The 19,903-nt window shown below is 38.5% G+C and overlaps 1 pseudogene across 1 annotated transcript in view; it reads left to right on the forward strand.

The window, feature by feature from the left end:
* Window positions 1–19,665, forward strand: part of LOC308654680 (afamin-like) — a 106,083-nt pseudogene extending 86,418 nt beyond the window's left edge. Inside the window, exon 12 of the transcript in view lies at window positions 19,506–19,665. The product of the transcript in view is annotated as an afamin-like (transcript). The remainder of the gene's footprint in view (window positions 1–19,505) is intronic.
* Window positions 19,666–19,903: the final 238 nt, after the last annotated feature.

The raw sequence follows: 19,903 nt of genomic DNA on the forward strand, positions 1-19,903 counted from the left end.
AGTCAATCAAAAAAGATAAAGAAGGACACTACATACTGCTCAAGGAAACCATACACCAACAAGACTTAACAATTATAAATATATATGCCCCAAACAATGGAGCAGCTATGTTCATCAAACAAACTCTTCTCAAGTTCAAGAGTCAAATAGATCAGAACACAATAATTTTAGATGAGTTTAACACACCTCCTTCATCACTAGATACATCTTCCAAACAAAAGCTGAACAAAGAAACTATAGAACTTAATAATACAATCAATAACTTAGGCTTAACTGACATATATAGAATATTCCATTCTTCCATGAGACAATATACTTTCTTCTCAGCAGCAAATGGGTCCTTCTCTAAAATAGACCATATACTATGCCATAAAGCAATTCTTAGCAAATACAAAAAAGTAGAGATACTACCCTGAAATCTATCAGATCATAATGGAATGAAATTTTTAGAAGTCATTGATAAAATAAGAAATAAAATCCACTCCAACACCTGGAGACTAAATAATATGATATTGAATGAACAATAGGTTACTGAAGACATCAAGGAGGAGATTAAAAAAATTTAGAGGTGAATGAGAACACAAATACAACATATTGAAATCTCTGGAACACTATGAAATAACAGTTCTAAGAAGAAAGTTCATTTCATGGAGTTCTTTCCTTAAAGAAGAAAAAGTCAACAAATAAATGACTTAATACTACATCTCAAAAGTCATCATTCATCACATCAATAGACTTAAAGATAAGAATCATACGATCATCTCAGTATATGCAGAAAAAGCACTTGACAAAATGCAGCATGCCTTTTTCAAAACACTAGAAAAACTAGGGATAATAGGAACATATTTCAACATCAGAAAGGCTATCTATGCTAAGCCCCAGGCCAACATCATTCTAAATGGAGAAAAGTTGAAGTCATTCCCTCTAAAAACTGGAAAACTGGAATAAGATAGGGATGTCCTCTTTCACCACTACCATTTAACATAGTTCTTGAAACATTGGCCAGAGCAATTAGACAGTCAAAAGAAATTAAAGGGATACACATAGGAAAAGAAGAACTCAAATTGGCACTATTTGGTGATGATATAATTCTATACCTGGAAGACCCTAAAAGTTCCACCAGAAAACTTCTAGAACTAGTGAACGAATTCAGAAAACTATATAAACTGTATAAAATCAACAACTATAAATCAAAGGCATTTCTGTATATCAGTGACAAATCCTCAGAGAGGGAAATGAGGAAATCTATCCCATTTTCAATAGCCTCAAAAAAAAAGTGGGGGGAATCAACTTAACAAAAGAGGTGAAAGATCTATATAATGAAAATTATAGAACCTTAAAGAAAGAAATCAAAGAAACCTTAGAAGATGGAAAGCTCTATCTTGTTCTTGGGTAGGCAGAATTAATATTATCAAAATGACCTTACTTCCAAAAGCACTACACAGATTTAATGCAATTCCTATCAAAATTCCAATGGCATTCTTCATAGAAATAGAAAAGACAATCATGAAATTCATTTGGAAAAATAAGAGACCCAGAATAGCTAAAGCAATCCTTAGCAGGAATAGTGAAGCAGGTGGCATCGCTATACCAGAACTTACACTATACTACAGAGCAATAGTAACAAAAACAGCATGGTATTGGCACCAAAACAGACTGGTAGACCAATGGTACAGAATAGAGGACACAGAGACTAACCTACAAAACTACAATTATCTTATATTAGACAAAGGTGTCAAGAACATGCATTGGAGAAAAGGGTCTCTTCAACAAATGGTGCTGGAAAAACTGGAAATCCATATGCAACAAAGTGAAATTAAATGCCTATCTCTCACTATGCACAAAATTCAACTCAAAATGGATCAAGGACTTAGAAATATAACCAGAGACTCTGTGTCTAATAGAAGAAAAAGTAGGCCCTAATCTCCATCATGTGGGATTAGGCCCCAACTTCCTTAATAAGACTACTTTGGCGTAAGAATTAAAATCAAGAATCAATAAATGGAATTGACTCAAACTAAAAAGTTTCTTCTCAGCAAAAGAAACAATCTGTGAGGTGAATAAAGAGCCTACATCTTGGGAGCAAATCTTTAACCCTCACACATCAGATAGAGCACTAATCTCTAGGGTATATAAAAAACACAAAAAGCTGGACACCAAAAAAAAAAAAATCCCCAAATAACCCAATCAATAAATGGGCCAAGGGCCTGAAGAGATGCTTCTAAGAAGATGATATACAATAAATCAACAAATACATGAAAAAAATGTTCATCATCACTAGCAATTAGAGAAATGCAAATCAAAACCACTCTAAGATTTCATCTCACTCCAGGCAGAATGGCAGCTATTATGAAGACAAGCAACAATAAGTGTTGGTAAGGATGTGGGGTAAAGGTACACTCATACATTGCTGGTGGGACTGCAAATTGGTGCAGCCAATAGGGAAAACAGTATGGAGATTTCTTGGAAAATAGGAATGGAACCACCATTTGACACAGCTATCCCTCACCTCGAACTATACCCAAAGGACTTAAAAACAGCGTACTACTGGGACACAGCTACATCAATATTTACAGCAAAACACATCACAATAGATAAATTGTGGAACCAATCTAGATACCCTTCAATAAATGAATATATAAAAAAACGTGACATATATATATACCAACGGAATATAACTCATTAATAAAAGAGAATAAAATCATGGCATTTTCAGGTAAATGGATGGAATTAGTGAAGATAATGCTAAGGGTAGTTAGCCAATCCGAAAAAATCAAATGCTGAATGTTTTCTTTGATTTAAGGAGGTGGATTCATAGTGGGATAGGGAGAGGGAGCATGGGAAGAATAAATGAACTCTAGATAGGGCAGAGGGGTTGGAGGGCATGGGAAGGGCATGGGGTTATTAATGATGGTGGAATGTGATGATCATTATTATCCAAAGTACAGGTATGAAGACACAAATTGGAGTGAATATACTTTGTATACAACCAGAGATGTGAAAAATTGTGCTCTATATGTGTAATAAGAATAGTAATGCATTCTTCTGTCATATATAAATAAAAAAGAAAAAGAAAAAATGTGCATAGAAAATTAAGGTTTGGAAAACAATACCGTAAAAAATCAAGAAGTTTTACATAAAAACAGAAACAATAAAAAAGCTATCTGAGGTGAAGAGTACAACAGAACTGAAAAATTCAATAGAAATCTTTATTAGCAGATTTGATGAAGCAGAGAAAAGAACCAGTGAACTCAATCCAGGACATTTGTGATTATCAGCTAGAGAAAAAGAAATAAGAATAAAAAGGTTTAAAAATTATTGGACACCACCCAAATAACTGCATTTGCATAAATTTAAGAAGTATAAGAGAGTGAAAAAGGGCTGCAAAGCATATTTAAAAAAATAATGGCTGAAAACTTTCTAAATCTGGAAAAGATGACTATGTTCAGGAACAGGATGCTCAGAGGTCTCCAATCAAATTCAATACAAAGAAAAGTTCACATTATTATTTTTTTTGTATAAATATTAATTTATTTTCTTCTAAGACACAGATGATTTCTACATTTATCACAGCATTTGGAGTTTATTTTGACGTACATAAAGAGATAGGGATTGGATTTCATCTTATTTTTTTTTTTACTTTTTTAATATTTATTTTTTAGTTGTACACAATACCTTTATTTTGTTTATTTATTTATTTTTTTATTGTTGGTTGTTCAAAACGTTACATAGTTCTTGATATATCATATTTCACACTTTGATTCAAGTGGGTTATGAACTCCCATTTTTACCCCGTATACAGATTGCAGAATCACATCAGTTACACTTCCATTGATTTACATATTGCCATACTAGTGTCTGTTGTATTCTGCTGCCTTTCCTATCCTCTACTATCCCCCCTCCCCTCCCCTCCCCTCCCCTCTTCTCTCTCTACCCCCTCTACTGTAATTCATTTCTCCCCCTTGTATTATTTTTCCCTTACCCCTCACTTCCTCTTGTATGTAATTTTGTATAACCCTGATGGTCTCCTTCCATTTCCATGCAATTTCCCTTCTCTCTCCCTTTCCCTCCCACCTCTCATCCCTGTTTAATGTTAATCTTCTTCTCATGCTCTTCGTCCCTACTCTTTTCTTAGTTACTCTCCTTATATCAAAGAAGACATTTGGCATTTGTTTTTTAGGGATTGGCTAGATTCACTTAGCATAATCTGCTCTAATGCCATCCATTTCCCTCCAAATTCTATGATTTTGTCATTTTTTAATGCAGAGTAATACTCCATTGTGTATTGAAGGGCATCTAGGTTGGTTCCACAGTCTTGCTATTGTGAATTGTGCTGCTATGAACATCCATGTAGCAGTGTCCCTGTAGCATGCTCTTTTTAGGTCTTTAGGGAATAGACCGAGAAGGGGAATAGCTGGGTCAAATGGTGGTTCCATTCCCAGCTTTCCAAGAAATCTCCATACTGCTTTCCAAATTGGCTGCACCAATTTGCAGTACCACCAACAATGAACAAGTGTACCCTTTTCCCCACATCCTCACCAGCACTTGTTGTTGTTTGACTTCGTAATGGCTGCCAATCTTACTGGAGTGAGATGGTATCTTAGGGTGGTTTTGATTTGCATTTCTCTGACTGCTAGTGATGCTGAGCATTTTTTCATGTACTTGTTGATTGATAGTATGTCCTCCTCTGAGAATTGTCTGTTCAGGTCCTTGGCCCATCAGTTGATTGGGTTATTTGTTATCTTATTGTCTAATTTTTTGAGTTCTTTGTATACTCTGGATATTAGGGCTCTATCTGAAGTGTGAGGAGTAAAGATTTGTTCCCAGGATGTAGGCTCCCTATTTACCTCTCTTATTGTTTCTTTTGCTGAGAAAAAACTTTTTAGTTTGAGTAAGTCCCATTTGTTCATTCTAGTTATTAACTATTGTGCTATGGGTGTCCTATTGAGGAATTTGGGGCCCGACCCCACAGTATGTAGATCGTAGCCAACTTTTTCTTCTATCAGATGCTGTGTCTCTGATTTGATATCAAGCTCCTTGATCCATTTTGAGTTAACTTTTGTGCATGGCGAGAGAAAGGGATTCAGTTTCATTTTGATGCATATGGATTTCCAGTTTTCCCAGCACCATTTGTTGAAGATGCTATCCTTCCTCCATTGCATGCTTTTAGCCCCTTTATCAAATATAAGATAGTTGTAGTTTTGTGGATTGGTTTCTGTGTCCTCTATTCTGTACCATTGGTCCACCCGCCTGTTTTGGTACCAGTACCATGCTGTTTTTGTTACTATTGCTCTGTAGTATAGTTTGAAGTCTGGTATTGCTATACCGCCTGATTCACACTTCCTGCTTAGCATTGTTTTTGCTATTCTGGGTCTTTTTTTTTCCATATGAATTTCATGATTGCTTTCTGTATTTCTACAAGAAATGCCATTGGGATTTTGATTGGCATTGCATTAAACCTATAGAGAACTTTTGGTAATATCGCCATTTTGATGATGTTAGTTCTGCCTATCCATGAACAGCGTATATTTTTCGATCTTCTGAGATCTTCTTCTATTTCTCTCTTTAGGGTTCTGTAGTTTTCATTGTATAAATCTTTCACCTCTTTTGTTAGGTTGATTCCCAAGTATTTTATTTTTTTTGAGGATATTGTGAATGGAGTGTTTTTCCTCATTTCCATTTCAGAGGATTTGTCGCTGATATACAGGAATGCCTTTGATTTATGCGTGTTGATTTTATATCCTGCCACTTTGCTGAATTCATTTATTAGCTCTAATAGTTTCTTTGTAGACCCTTTTGGGTCTTCTAGGTATAGAATTATGTCATCTGCAAATAGTGATAATTTAAGTTCTACTTTTCCTATTTTTATGCCTTTAATTTCTTTCGTCTGTCTAATTGCTCTGGCCAGTGTTTCGATGACTATGTTGAACAGAAGTGGTGAGAGAGGGCATCCCTGTCTTGTTCCAGATTTTAGAGGGAATGCCTTCAATTTTTCTCCATTCAGAATGATGATAGCCTGAGGCTTAGCATAGATTGCTTTTACAATGTAAAGGTAAGTTCCTGTTATCCCTAGTTTTTCTAATATTTTGAACATAAAGGGATGCTGTACTTTGTCGAATGCTTTTTCTGCATCTATCGAGATGATCATATGGTTCTTAATTTTAAGTCTATTGATGTGGTGAATAACATTTACTGATTTCCGTATATTGAACCAGCCTTGCATCCCAGGGATGAATTCTACTTGATCTTGATGCACAATTTTTTTGATATGTTTTTGAATCCGATTCGCTAGAATTTTATTGAGGATTTTTGCATCTAGGTTCATTAGAGATATTGGTCTGTAGTTTTCTTTCTTTGAAGTGTCTTTGTCTGGTTTAGGAATCAGGGTGATGTTGGCCTCGTAGAATGAATTTGGAAGTTCTCCCTCTTTTTCTATTTCCTGAAATAGCTTGAAAAGTATTGGTATTAGTTCCTCTTTAAAGGTTTTGTAAAACTCTGCTGTATACCCATCCGGTCCTGGGCTTTTCTTAGTTGGTAGTCTTTTGATGGTTTCTTCTATTTCCTCAATCGATATTGGTCTGTTTAGGTTGTCTATATCCTCCTGACTCAATCTGGGCAGATCATATGACTTAAGAAATTTATTGATGCCTTCACTATCTTCTATTTTATTGGAGTATAAGGATTCAAAATAATTTCTAATTATCTTCTGTATTTCTGAAGTGTCTGTTGTGATATTGCCTTTTTCATCCTGTATGTTAGTAATTTGAGTTCTCTCTCTTCTTCTCTTCATTAGCATGGCTAAGGGTCTGTCAATTTTATTTATTTTTTCAAAGAACCAACTTTTAGTTTTGTCAATTTTTTCAATTGTTTCTTTTGTTTCGATTTCATTAATTTCAGCTCTGATTTTAATTATTTCTTGCCTTCTACTTCTTTTGCTGTTGTTTTGCTCTTCTTTTTCTAAGATTTTGAGATGAAGTATGAGATCATTTATTTGTTGGTTTTTTCTTTTTTTAAGGAATGAACTCCAAGAAATGAATTTTCCTCTTAGAACTGCTTTCAATGTGTCCCATAGATTCCGATATGTTGGTCTGTGTTTTCATTTATCTCTAAGAATTTTTTAATATCCTCCTTGATGTCTTCTATAACCCATTGATCATTCAGTAACCTATTGTGCATTCTCCAAGTGATGCATGATTTTTCCTTCCTTCTTTTATCGTTGATTTTCAGTTTCATTCCATTATGATCAGATAAGATGCATGGTATTATCTCTACTCCTTCATATTGTCTAAGAGTTGCCCTTTGACATAATATATGATGTATTTTTGAGAAGGATCCATGTGCTGCTGAGAAAAAAGTGTAACTGCTTGATGTTGGGTGGTATATTCTATATATGTCCATTAAGTCTAGGTTATTAATTGTGTTATTGATTTCTATAGTTTCCTTATTCAACTTTTGTTTGGAAGATCTGTCCAGTGGTGAGAGAGGTATGTTGAAGTCTCCCATGATTATTGTATGGTGGTCTATTAGACTCTTGAATTTGAGAAGAGTTTGCTTGATGAACATAGCTGCACCATTGTTTGGGGCATATATATTTATGATTGTTATGTCTTGTTGGTGTATGGTTCCCTTGGGCAGTATGTAGTGTCCCTCTTTATCCCTTTTGATTAACTTTGGCTTGAAATCTATTTTATTTGATATGAGTATGGACACTCCTGCTTGTTTCCAAAGTCCATATGAGTGATATGATTTTTCCCAACCTTTTACCTTCAGTCTATGTATATCTTTTCCTATCAAATGCGTCTCCTGTAGGCAGCATATTGTTGGGTCTTGTTTTGTGATCCATTCTACTAGCCTGTGTCTCTTAATTGGTGAGTTTAAGCCATTAACATTTAGGGTTATTATTGAGATATGGGTTGTTCTTCCAGCCATATTCGTTTATTTATGTTACTAAACATGGTTTGTTTTCCTCTTTGATTATTTTTACCCCCTTTACTGTCCTACCTCCCACTGTTGGTTTTCATTAGTATTTTCCATTTCCTCTTCCTGTAATATTTTGCCGAGGATGTTTTGAAGAGATGGTTTTCTAGCTGCAAATTCTTTTAACTTTTGTTTATCGTAGAAGGTTTTAATTTCATCTTCCATCCTGAAGCTTAATTTCGCTGTATACACGATTCTTGGTTGGAACCCATTTTCTTTCAGTGGTTGAAATATGTTATTCCAGGATCTTCTAGCTTTCAGAGTCTGTGTTGAAAGATCAGCTGTTATCCTGATTGGTTTACCCCTAAATGTAATCTGCTTCCTTTCTCTTGTAGCTTTTAAAATTCTCTCCTTATTCTGTATGTTGGGCATCTTCATTATAATGTGTCTAGGTGTGGATCTCTTATGATTTTGCACATTTGGCGTCCTGTAAGCTTCCAGGATTTGGGATTCTGTCTCATTCTTCAAGTCTGGGAAGTTTTCTTGTATTATTTCATTGAATAGATTGCTCATTCCTTTGGTTTGGACCTCTATACCTTCCTGCATCCCAATGACTCTTAAGTTTGGTCTCTTTATATTATCCCATATTTCTTGGATGTTCTGCTCATGGTTTCTTAACAGTCTTGCTGAGCTGTCTATGTTCTTTTCAAGTTGAAATACTTTGTCTTCATTGTCTGATGTTCTATCTTCTAAGTGTTCTACTCTTCTGGTAGTATTCTCAATTGAGTTTTTAAGTTGGTTTATTGCTTCCTGCATTTCTAGGATTTCTGTTTGTTTGTTTTTTATAACCTCTATCTCCCTGTATAGTTGATCTTTTGCTTCTTGGATTTGTTTATGTAATTCATTGTCGAAGTGATCTTTCATTGTCTGATTTTGCTGTCTAATGTCTTCCTTGAGACTCCAGATCATCTGAAGCATGTATATCCTGAATTCTTTATCTGACATTCCATCTCCTGCAGCTATTACCTCTTCTAAAGTTGAGTTGACCTGCATTGCTTGTGGTCCTTTCTTTCCTTGTCTTTTCATACTGCTAGCGTTTCTTTCTGCTTAGTGAAACTGTTGTGTTTTTGAAATTTTCCCCCTATATATTTATATTGCTCTTGTATAGTTGAAAAGTCTCCCTAGCAGGGGCGGGCGGCGGCTGTGCTCCTCCTCCAATTGGGGTGATCTGTCTACCATGCTGGCAGGCCGCTGGGTCTGTTCTGCCGGTCAGTTGCAGGTCTGCCTACCTTGCAGGCGTGGGCAGTCGCTCTGCTCTGCCCCTCCTCCAATTGGTGTGACGTGTCTACTATGCCCGCGGACCCCTGGGCCTGTTCTGCCGGTCGGTCGCAGGTCTGCCTACCTGGCGGGCGCAGGTGGCGGCTCTGCTCTGCCCCTACTCCAATTGGGGTGTTGTGACTACCATGCCAGCCGGTCGCTGGGCCTGTTCCAGGCGCAGGCAGCGGTTCTACTCTGCCCCTACTCCAATTGGGGTGACGTGACTACCATGCCGTCGGGCCGCTGGGCCTGTTCCGGGCGCGGGTGGCGGCTCTGCTCGGCCCCTACTCCAATTGGGGTGACGTGTCTACCATGCTGGCAGGCCGCTGGGCCTGATCCGCCATCGGTCGCAGGTCTGCCTACCTTGCAGGCACGGGCGGCGGCTCTGCTCTGCCCCTCCTCCAATTGGTGTGACGTGTCTACCGTGCCCACGGACCACCGGGCCTGTTCTGCCCATTGGTTGCAGGTCTGCCTACCTTGCGGGCGCAGGTGGCGGCTCTGCTCTGCCCCTACTCCAATTGGGATGACGTGACTGCCATGCTGGCGGGTCGCTGGGCCTGTTCCGGGTGCGAGTGGTGGCTCTCCTCTGGCCCTACTCCAAATGGGGTGACTTGACTGCCACGCCGGCGGGTTTCTGGGCCTGTTCCAGGCGCGGGCGGCGGCTCTGCTCGGCCCCTACTCCAGTTGGGGTGATGTGATACCACACCTGTGTTGAGAGCCACAGCCAAAGGGGCCCCAGCAAACTTCTAGCTGCCAGCAAACTTCCAGCTGCCGGCTGATGATTGGCTCACAGCGGCCCCAGCAACATCTAGCTGATTGGCTCCTCTGCAGTGATGTTCATTGGGCTGTTTCCCTGCCCTTCAGACTGCCAGCTGATGATTGGCTCACAGCGGCCCCAGCAACACCTAGCTGATTGGCTCCTCTGCGGTGATGTTCATTGGGCTGTTTCCCTGCCCTTCAGACTGCCAGCTGATGATTGGCTCACAGCGGCCCCAGCAACATCTAGCTGATTGGCTCCTCCACGGAGCTGCTCATTGGGGGACTTCTTTGGCTCCGCCCACGCAACCCAGCCAATCGGCCTCAAGAACAGGAGGATTGTGGGAGGTGGTGAGGGTTGTGTGGGGGTGAGAGGCTTGTGGGAAGCCGGTGGTGGCAGTTGGGCTCTGAGGGTTTTTTCCTGAGGAGCTGTTTTGTTTGGCGTTTGTGGTTCTAAAAATAAAGTTAGTTTCTTTTGACAAGTGGCTCCTGAATTGTGCCCAGCCAGACTGCGGCACACCTGCGGGTCGCTGGGCCTGTTCCGGGCGCGGGCGGCGGCTCTGCTCTGCCTCTCTGGCCTCCACAGTATTCAGCAGGACTGGACCGAGAAGCAGTTTCTGCGGGTTCTTTAGCCCTTGGCAAGAGCAGTTCCGGGAGCTGGAATTCTGCCGCTCCTGGCTCGGTGTATGTTCTGATAGGAGCAGGCTCCAAGAAGCAGTTTCCGCCGGTTCTTTAGCACTGAACCTGAGTAATTTGTCTGCGAGACGCAGGCGAATGGCAGCCTGAAATTACCTGTTCTAGAGCTGAATGAGCTGCGATCAGTCGAAAACAGGGATGGTGACGTCAGCTCTCCAAGATGGTGGCCGCTGGCTTCCTCTGTGGTCTGACCGGTGTGGAGAACCGAATTGGACCACTTCCTTCCCCTGTCTCAAACCCAGAATTCAGCACTGAGTACAGTGATTGCACAGCTGGCAGGAGCCCACAGAATCCGTAGCGCTGTATCTTTGCGTTGCTATCTCGTCGTTTCCCAGCGTGCGCCGCAGACTCTAGCTGCGGGGCGATTTGCTGAATAAGCAGTGTGACCCTGCGTGCTGACAAATTGCTCGAGTTTGAGCCCCCGTAGCTGATCCTCGTGCGATGAAAATCCTTCCTCTAGGTTTTGGAGCACCCCAATTTTGCTGGAAATTCCTAACAAGATAGCTTTTAGCGGTTCTAACATGTCATTCTCCCGCACAGTGACGCAGTACACGGGGGTGATGCACTTCCTTCGCTGCCATCTTCCCTTAAAAGTTCACATTATATTAAAAGACAAGTAATTTTGAAAGTATCATGAGAAATGAAGGATATCACATACAAAGGAGCCTCAATACTACTATTGGTAGATTTCTCAGGAAAATCGTTTTATTGGCTATGAGATAACAGGAAAATACAAAGTACTGAGAGAAAAAAAAAAAACTACCAACCAAAATCATTTTAAAAAGCTATTCTTCAGAAATGAGGAGGAAATAAGACTCACTTAGACAAACAAAAGTTGAGGGAGTTCATCACCACTAGATTAGCCTGATTTTTAATGAAGCATGGTGCCAGAAAATTCTCTTTTTAAAGGGAAACAGAATTTGTCCCATGGCATTCATACATGGATATGTAGTTCCTTCTGGTGTTCACTTGGTAGATGTCCAATTTTATGCCATGTGAGATAGAGTCCATAAAATATTTGAAGATGACCATTGGAGGCCCCTAAGTTACAAATCTAAATTATGAAAAAAGATAAAGAGAAACACCGATTTAAATGATCTGCAGTAATACTTAACTTGTTGAGTCATTCCAAGTAAGTCACTTAAATTCACAAGGCAGTTTCCTTTACTTAAAAATGCAGGTAACAACTACAGTAGCAATTTGAATTGAAAATGGAATATAGTCATTGTCAACATAAAATTTGAATTGCACTTTGAAACTCTTAAAGCTCCAAAAAATGTAGAAGATAATAAAAATTTTGGACTTTCAAATCTTTGCAAAAAATACACCAATAATTGAAAAATTCAAATTCTTACACACATTTAAAAATTGCTGTCAATTTAGTGAGTATAATATAATAAGGAGAGTCTGAAAACGTTCTATAAATAGAGAAGCTATTGGTCAAGTTGACAAAGAGTTTAAGATTGAATCTTAGATAAAATGTTTGTAACTGTGATTGTTCTTAATTTTAAGGAAGACAAATACAATGAGACAATTGAAAGAGCCTCACGATGGTCCAATAAGAAGGCAACAGTTGCAAAATTTTGGGGAGGATGACTTGAAATACCAGTAAGTTCCTTATACAAGTGTGCTAACATTAGTGACCAGGCAAAATAAAAAAATTCCTCAGACATAAAAAATAAAAGTCAGCCTTAATTATGGCAGTTCACAAACTCTGGGAAAGAATAAAATCAAAAAGTCCAACAATGTACATTGAAATGTCACATTAAATCCTATGTCAGAAATGAGGTTAGAAATGGGAAAAGATCCAGGATTATGGATAAACTGGTTCTCTGATGCTTGAATTTCTGTTTGAAGTTGGCTTTCCTACTCCCAAAACAGGATCCCTGAATTTTGCCTTGTTTGGGAGTAGGATGAGCAAACTAATGGTCATTATTGTTTCCTAAGAAAGAGATGGTTTGCCCAGGATTTGAGCCTATCTTAAATGAATTTATAGAAATAACTCTGGAACTGCTTAACACTGTAATAATTATTCTCTTAGAGCTCTTGTGAGCATTCATGAGTAATATGCAGTTAATTCCAATTTTCTTAGTTATCATGTAGTGCAGTGTTTGTTGATAGTGAACATCTTTAAAACATGGTTTAATCTTTATTTATTTATTTATCTATTTATTTATTTGGTATCTGGGATTAAACTCAGAGGCACACAACCAAAAAGCCACATCCTCAGCCTTATTTTGTATTTTATTAGGGTCTCACTGAGTTGCTTAGCTTCTCACTTTTGCTGAGACTGGTTTTGAACTCATGATATTCCTGTCTCAGCCTCCTGAACCTCTGAGATTACAGGCATGCGTCACCACATCAGGTTAAAACATGGTTTTAAAAATACGAATTTACAGTTTTTTTCTGCCATCTTGCTGTTAGCTAAGAATTCACACCCAGACCATTAAAGATCTTATTTTCCTTCATCTCACTGCCAACGTGTCTATCAATTTCTCCCTTTAACACTTACTAATTACACAAAGGATTTGAAGAAGGATTTTCACTTTCCAGCCAAGGAGCTCCACAGGGAAGAAAGGACAGGCAAATCTAAGAGCTTCTGAGGTAACCACGAAATGAGAAAGGGAGCAAAAATGCAGAGCTATAGGAAGAAAGGTTGAGGAAGATGGAGAGTGAGGAGACATTTCTCTACCATTTTCTGAGAGCAGGGAACACACATTGTACTTATTTTGACTTACCTTGAAGGGTCTGGGTTTCAATAGCTATTCCATGGTCGATGGGAACCTACTTATGTTCAGAACCAAGTTATGTTCTCTCAGCTCCTTTATCAACTTCACAAAGATAGCCCCCCAGCTCTCCACTGAAGAACTGATCCTTCTTGGCAAGGGAATGGTGACAGCTTTGACTACCTACTGTACACTAAGTGAGGAGTTTGTCTGTGTTGATAATTTGGTGAGCATGGCCCGTACATCTGAAATTGATTCCTGTGCATGTATGAGTTTATCAAGATGAATTCAACTACTGTGTAGAATCATAAAACTCGAATAAAAATAAATGAATAACTTTTTTTTCTTTTTCTTTTTCTTTTTTGGTATCAGGGATTAAACCCAGGGGCACTTATGAGTTTATCAGGATGAACCCAACTATTGTGTAGAATAAAAAGCTCTAACAAAAAATACATAAATAAAACAGATTAAAAAACCAAAAAAGTATTTCCTCTCACCAATTGGTAATGTTTATCTACTTTCTCTCTTCCTTGTTTTCAACATAGTTGAGTAAGTAATGTGAAGTCCTTTTGGCTTACTGTATGAAGACCCTACGAAGCAAAAGAGAATGTCTTAAATATTTTTCAAAGATTATCTAAATTATCTTGCTTATTTCTTATTTATATGAGAAATGATTTGTTATGGTAAATGTTCTAGGAATTACAATATTTTTTATAATGATGCAGGAAACCTTATAATTTTAAGTACTGATACAAATTCTTCCTTTTGCTCTAAGAGGAAGAGTTCAGGAAGAGATCCTTTTAGGCCTGGGAAGGAATGTACCCAGCCAGGGAACATACCCAAGGAACACAGTGTTTGCTCACTGCTTTCTGTTTGTTGACTGCAGTTCTCTGCATACAACTAAAAGTTTGTGTGTATGTTACCAAGAAATTGATCTGTACACATTCCAATTGCTATCCTTTGAATATTTGTCAAAGTGTCACTTAGGACCCCAGGCTTCACCTTCCTTTGGGCATAATATAGTGTTTTGAGATCCTGTGTCTTCTGATGAAGTTCACAGTGATCATGGAGCTTATAACTATTCATCTAATCATACTTTTCAAAACTCCATTTAATATTTAAAATCAGATTTGAGTTTCAATTCCCATCGGTATAGGCAAATTTCGTTCTTGGAGAATTAAGTGGAATAAATGAAAATCGAACCATCAACCCTGCTGTGGACCACTGTTTTAAAGCAAACTTCTCCTTCAGAAGGCTCTGCTGCAAGGATTTGAAAGCTGATGAAATGTATGTGCTGCCCTCCTCTCAAGATTTCTTTACCTCTTGTGTGGACTGGGGTCAGGCTTAGAATGAGGACCTTCAGAGAAAGACAGATAGGTACAAACCTGCTCTTCTATGCCTGTTGTCTTCAGCCAGGGGGCACACCATGCAACCAGTTATGTGCTTTTGGTGTTCCTTCTACCAAACTGTCTACTCTCTCCTATTCAGAAAAACACCAATGCGTATTTATTACCACTGTTTATAACAAAATCCTGTTTTGTCTTTTCCTCTGCTAGACACTTGGAGTGCTTAGCAGACTGTGATTTGGAAATGTGAGCTAAGGCAACTAGGAAAACGCTCATGGACAGGTTCACAATGAATTGGATTTTATTAAGAGAATGACAAGAATATTTGTTTAGAGTATTTCACTTAATGATTGAAAAAAGTAGGGGTCGTAAAGAATTTTACTCTCATTCTTTAAAGTGATATTTTAAATGCCAAGAAATAAACCCATTTTTAAATTTATTTACATAATCTGTTTGTCAAAAATAGTGGAAATTATATCTTTACCGAAGAAGGGAGATTAAAGTTGTTTTGGAGATAAATTTTCTGGAAAAATCAAGTGTCGTTGTTGCCAAAAGCTTGCTATTGTCCCCCATGCCAATGCAATAACAAGGACATGGTTTTTGAGAAAAAGGCAAAGAAGGTTTATTGCTTTGCTAGCAAAGGAGAAATATAGGGGACCCTTGTCCCAAAGGTTGTGATTCTGCCCATCAGTAGGAACATGGGGCTTTTAAAGAGGTAACTCAAAGGCTACATTCCTTGTGTTCTCTGTCTGCAGTTGTAATTCACTTGTTAATTTGGGAGCTAGTCATTTCTGAAATCTTCAGGTGTCATCCATCCACAAAGTCTGGATTACTTTATTCCTTGGGTGTGTGTGTACTCCGGGATAGTTAACTGTGTGTAGGATGGGAAAGAAAGGTCATCCTGTTTCCCCTGAGATTTGGGAGGGGAAGAGTTTAGGGAGGAGCAGGGAGACCAGAAGAGAAAGAAACATGTCCATTTAAAAAATAAGTTGCAGTGAGCGAGCAGCAAAGGGTATATTCCAAGCATCAAGTGGACCACTGTTACAAAGTCATTTATTTTATAATTCTGCTCATTTTTATACCATTTTGCTTGTAGTTCCATTACCCTCCAAAGAGTGCATCCTAGAAATTTAATGAAAAAATTTAAAAAATTGAATATTTTAGCTCTTTACATTTCCTCAAGTATTGAGATGACCAAGACATGTGATTCTCCAAACAAGCATTTTGGAAAAGAGGAGTGTCAGGAAGAAATTGAATTAATTCTGTTTGATTTCTTTGGGCCATAGGTTTCTTGTCAATTTGGTGAAGCGTAAGCCTGGACTCTGTAAGCACAGTCAGGCTTTGGAGGGGCTCATTTTCTGGGTGGAAAATGGCCCGTGGTTACAGAGGGGCTCTGAGTTTTATAGGTTACAATGAGGGTGAATTAATCATTGGAGATTGAAGCAGAATGTGTTGGTTTGGCCAATCAGGAAAAAAGTTGTGAAACATCTGAAACTTCTTGTTACTGGGAAGAGCCAAAAGCCCAGAACCCAGCAGGTGTTCACTGTTTATCTTCCTCCTCTGGAATTTCACTATTTGCTTTTCTCCCAGAAGGACTCATTGGCTATGGAAAAGGGTGAAAATCCATGGCCTCAGGCTCAGTCCCTTCCGGATTCTTTGTTATTGGGAAGGGTTAATGTTTGCCTTACTTTTTCTCCCTGCTCTGTCTCTACACTGCCCTCCTGTTTTCCCTGGGGGCTGTCTTGGGGGATGTTTATTTCCCTAATCCTTCACACTTACCCAGGAGGAGCTGCAGTCTTTGTTAACAAACTTCTCTAATTTGGCAGAGAAATGCTGCAAAGTGCAGGAGCCAGAAGCCTGTTTTCTTGAAGAGGTAGTTCTATTTCTTTTCCACTAAGATTTAACTGGTATCTCTGGTCAAATATAATCAAATGGAGCTCCCCATGGGACTCTGCCTTCTCTGTGCAGTGTCTCTGAGTCCTGTGTTTGAGAGTACAGGTGTTGTCTAGCTCACCAGCAGGCACCTCTCTGATTCAGGTATTGGGAACTGTCTCCTCCATGAGCACATGGTGTCAGGAAAGCCAGGGTTCTAATCCGTGCAGCTTTGGTCATGTCATTCAAACTGAATTTCAGTCTATCCTATGTAAATGGATGGGTGATAATGCCCTTGAGTTATACCACTGATCCTTACACACCTGTTTGGAATCTCTCATCATAATAAACAGAGTCAAGGTGACCTACCAAGGAAATCCTGATCTGCTTCAAAGGAAGGAGAGCAGGAAGGATATGAGAAAGGGAAGACTTGCAGAGGTGGAGTCTCACCTTCCTGAGCCATCCAGTAGCCCTAGTTGAGAGCACATGAGGGAGTGGAAGGGAAGGAGTGGGGGTAGGGATGTCCCTACTTCCTCTTGCTCCAGTGACTGCAGCAACTCCTGTGGAGTGAACCTCAGTTACCCATGAATGTTACCTGCAATGGGTGATATGTGACCTCTAACTCCTGTGGTTATTATTTCATGTCCAGAGCCAATAAGTTCTCATTAGGATTTGGTAAAAATTTTGTAGGAGAGAACAGAGTAGACAAACTTGTGTGGGGATTTTCTGGGAGAAGACACAATGTGAATGTTCTGGATGTTTTTTTCCATGTGACATTCGACCTAGTGATAAACTGCTGCCAAAGAGACTGTTGCCATCTAATGACATGGGCTAGTCAGCCTGAGACCTTTCCAGAACACCATGTTCTTGTCCAAAGATAGTGTTATCACAAGGACAGCCTGATACCAGAATGATGGTCATTTTTCAGGACTTTATTTCCTTTCTAATTTGGGGCTCACCTAAAGGGATGATTAAGATTTAACTTCCCATTCTGCCAAGTATATATGGTTCTATGTTTTACTACTATAGAGTACTTTTCATCTTTTCTCCACTACGTTTAAATCTAATTCTCTTATTGCACAGGATTCTATAGTGTACTCTCCACACAGTGAACTATCCTGTGTAGATATTTCAAACTCTTTGTAGCTGAAATATGCCAGGATTCAACTTTACCTAAGATGAAGCTTTGGTGAGGACTGTATTTGGCTGTCCTCACAAAGCATGGCATATAAATTCACCAAATAGGGCTGTCCAACCCCAACTTCAGACCCATGAGCTGGCATATGATCTTAGTGCATATGCTTCTCATCCCTTCACGGGGCATGTGATTATAAATCGTCAAGGTACAGTGATAAAGATCATTTAAGAACCCTCTTGTCACTATGTAATTATATTTATATCCACTCTCCAAGAGCCTTCCTGGGTTGGCCCAGGCAGTTATTTTGTGAGAGAATTGTTCTAAAATTTCCAAATAAGAAGAGAAATGGTGCAAAGTTGCTTTTGGCTTTCTCCTAAATCTATCTAAATTTCTCTCATCTTACTTCCCTTTTAAGGGATAATAGGTCTCAGAGTGAAATATTCTTTCTTTTGTCATTCTTTTTGAATGTCTCTTTTGCTTTCCTTATTCTTCCTCTGGAAAGTCTCTCCACTTTATTTTTAGGTAGAATGGAATGTCCCTTATTTACATTCAGAGTTCTAGCCACAGTCTATAAAATGACATAAAAAAAACCCCAAAAGATTGAGACCATTCAGCTTTTGCTTTTGATATGTAGATGAACAAGATTAAAGTGTAAAATATTTCTCTTCTATCAAAAAAAGTTCTCAAGATTTTTGCATCCTGAAAACTCTATAATGACAGATGGATAGTAGCATTTCTTTCTCTTTTCATTCCTGCTATAACATTTTAATTTTCCCCAAAGCATTGAATACAGAGAAGATAATATATAAGGAAGTAAAAATGAAAACTATTTCAAAAAATTATCCTCTGTAAATATGTATTTTCATGTCTACATATATTTATTTTCCTCTGCCTTCTTCTTCCTGGTTTTAGTAAATTAGCTTTAACACTCCACATTTGTTTCAGAAATAATTGTATTCTCTCATTCAAAAGTTCTCTTCTCCCTCCCTTTAGAGAGAGATCCTTGCAGATCACTGTATCTTCACCCAATCTCTGTGGATGTTAATTCTTTACCTTCATCTAGATCATACTGTCTCATTTCCTTAAGGTCTATTAACATGGTTGCATCTCCAGCCTTTGTATACCAAGCCTATTTCATATCTCTTCTCTATACCTCCTTGCCTTGATTTTGATTACTCTTCTCATTGATAAATATTAAATATCAATGTTATACAACCTTCTTCTTTGGCACCTTATATTTTACCAATTTGTTGGCCTTTCTCTTCTTTAAAAGAACAAGCATTTGTCACCTATGTTAGCTGAATGATTCAGATTATAAAAGACTCTAATTTCTACTTTACTTCTCTTTCTATACTAAACACAGAGTCAATCACATTATTTGCAGTTAGGACTTTATTTTATAGGCAATGGAGAGCCATTATAAATTTTTGAGTGGAAGGAAGTTAACAAATGCATATCATATCCCAGAAAAGAAAAATCAAGTGTAGTCATTTATTTATAGTTCTGTTCATTTTTTTATACCATTTTCCTTATAGTTCCATGACCCTCCAAAGAGTCTATAGTGTAATTTTAATGGAAAAGTTTCAGAAGATCTTTTCAAAAATGGAATATTTTAGCTCATTACATTTATTTAAGTATTGATATGGCCAAGACATGAATTCTCCAACAGCATTCAAGAAAAGAGGACTGTCAGGAAGAAATTGTTAATTAATTCTATTTGATCTCTTTGGGCCATAGGTTTCTTTTCTACTTGGTAAAGCTCAAGCCTGGAGTCACCCATGAGGGGCTGCAGTCTTTGTTTACAAATTTCTCTAGTATGGTGGAGAAATGTTGCAAAGTGCAGGAGCCAGAAGCCTGTTTTCTTGAAGAGATAGTTTTCTTTTCCACTGAGATTTAACTGGTATCTCTGGTCAAATAAAATCAAATGGACCTCCCCATGGGACTCTGTGTCCACTGTTCAATGTCTCTGAGTCCTGTGTTTTGAGAGCGCAGGTGCTGTCTAGCTCACCTGCAGACACGTCTCTGATTCAGGTGTTGGGTACTGTCTCCTCCATGAACACATGGTGTAAGGATAGCTGTCAGGAGTCATATGAGTTTTTGAATGGAAGATAACAAACACATATCATATTTGAGAA

The sequence above is a fragment of the Spermophilus citellus genome (genome assembly GCF_964194105.1).
Source record: "Spermophilus citellus genome assembly, chromosome: 8".
Taxonomy (NCBI): Eukaryota; Metazoa; Chordata; class Mammalia; order Rodentia; family Sciuridae; genus Spermophilus; species Spermophilus citellus.